The following is a 2,317-nucleotide window of genomic DNA, read 5'->3' as shown; positions in this document are numbered from 1 at the left end:
TTATTTTTTAGATCAGTTTTAGTTTGCAGAAAAATTAAGCAGAAACTACACAGATTTTGATATAACCTCTCACTCACTTCTCCAACATATTTTCCCTGTTATTAACATCTTACATTAGTGTGGTATATCTCTTACTGTTGATGAACTAATATTGTACATTATTACTAGCTAATATCCATAGTCTACATTAAGGTTCCCTTTTCATGTAATACAGTTCTATCAGTTATGACACACACATAATCTTATGTGCCCACTATTACAATGTCATACATAACAGTTTCACTGCCCTAAAACTCCCCTGTACTCTACTTCTCTCTCTCCCCTTCATCCTTCTACCCTAAGCGCTGGCAGCCACTAAACTTTTCTCTGTCTCTATTGGTTTTCATTTCCAGAATATTAGGAATCATACAGCATGTAGTTTTTTTCAGACTTGCTTCTTTCATTTAGCAATTTGCATCTAAATTCTCTCCAATTTTTTGTAGCTTAGTAGCTCATTTCTATCACTGAATAATACTCCACTTCATAGATGTCCTATGCCTATTTAAGGACATATTCTAATTTTTGGCAATTATAAATAAAGATATTATAACATTCGTGCTTAGACTTTTGTGTGGACATTCACTTGTACCTTAACTGGGTGAGTACCAAGGAGTACGATTGGTGGATTATATAGTAAGGCCATCTTCAACTTTGTAAAAAGATGCCAGTCTTTCAAAGTAGCTGCACCATTTTGCAATTCTACGAACAATGCATAAGAGTGCCTTTTGTTCCACATTGTAGCCAGCATTTGGTGTTGTCAGTGTTTTGATTTTAGCCATCTTAATAGGTCTTCGGTGGTATCTCATTGATGTATTATTTTACATCTCCCCCAGGACATAGAATGTCAAGCATCTTGTCAGATATTTGCCCTCTGTATATCTTCTTTGTTGAGGTGTCTGTTCAGGACTTTTGCCCATTTATTAATTCAGTCAATTGATTTCTGATTGTTGATTTCTAAATGTTCTTTGTATATTTTATATACTAGTTTTTTTTTATCAGATATGTGTTTTTCAAATATATTTTCCTAATCTGTGGCATGTCACTGTATCTTTTCAGTGTCTCCCACAGTTTCACAGAGCAAAGGTTTTTAATTTTCATGAAGTCTAACTCACTAATTTCTTCTTTCATGGAACAAACATTTGACATTATATCTAAAACTCATTGTTAAACCCAAGGTCACCTGGGTTTTCTTTCTCATTTTCTTCTACAGTTTTATAGTTTTGTTTTTAATTTAAGTCTTTGATTCATTTTAAGTTAATTTTTGTAAAAGGTATAGGATCAATATTTAGATTCATTGTTTTGCAAGTTTATGTCCCAGAACCTCCCCTTGAAAAGACTATCTTTTTTCAGTGGAATTAGCTTTGTCAAAAATCAGTTGACTACATTTCTGTGGGTCTAATTCTTTTTTTTAATGCTTATATATTTTTGAGAGAGAGAGAGATAGAGAGAGACAGAGAGAGAGAGAGAGAGAGACAGAGTACGAGCAGGGAGGGTATGCAGAGAAGAAGAAACAGAATCCTAAGCAGTCTCCAGGATCTGAACTGTCAGCACAGAGCCCAGTGCAGGACTTAAATCCACAAACCCCAAGATCATAACCTGAGCCTAAGTCAGATGCTTAACTGACTGAGCCACCCAGGCCCTCCTGTGTAGTTCTAATTCTGAGCTCTCTTTTCTGTTCCATTGATCTATTTGTCTATTCTTTCATCAATGCCACGCTGTCTTATTTGCTGTAACTTTATAGTAAGTCTTGAAGTTTAGTCCTGAAGTCTTGTTGGTTCTCTTTGATACTGTGTTGGCTATTTTTGGTCTTTTGCCTTTCCATATTAACTTTAGAATTAGTTTATCAATATCTAATTGCTTCTCTGCCTTTTGGCTAAGATCAAGTGTAGTTTGTCAATATCTAGAAAGTAACTTGCTGGAATTTTGATCAGGTTTGCTTTGAATCTATTGATCAAATTGAGAAGAATTGATATCTTAATATTATTGGTTGGGTCTTTCTATCCATGAACATACAATATTTGCTTTTTTATCTGATTTCCTTCATAACAATTCTGTCATTTACATCATATAGATCTTATACAAATTTTCTTAGGTTTACACCAAAGTATTTATTTTTATGCTAATGCAACTTGTGTTGTATTTCATTCAAATGCCAATTGTTCATTTCTGATATAAAGAAAAGCAATTGACTTTTATATACCAGCCTTGAGTCCTGCAACCTTGTTATAATCACTTATTAATTCCAGGAATTTATTTGTTGATTCTTTCTGATTTTCTA

The 2,317-nt window shown here is 33.7% G+C and overlaps 1 pseudogene; it reads left to right on the top strand.

Annotated features, from left to right (window-relative positions):
• The first annotated feature begins 1,892 nt into the window (after positions 1-1,892).
• LOC115302825 lies at positions 1,893-2,042 on the top strand (annotated as a pseudogene).
• Positions 2,043-2,317: the final 275 nt, after the last annotated feature.

Source organism: Suricata suricatta, chromosome 1, assembly GCF_006229205.1.
Source record: "Suricata suricatta isolate VVHF042 chromosome 1, meerkat_22Aug2017_6uvM2_HiC, whole genome shotgun sequence".
Classification (NCBI taxonomy): domain Eukaryota; kingdom Metazoa; phylum Chordata; class Mammalia; order Carnivora; family Herpestidae; genus Suricata; species Suricata suricatta.
Note: the sequence above shows the minus strand (reverse complement) of the source record. Positions and strands in the feature narration are given on the sequence as shown.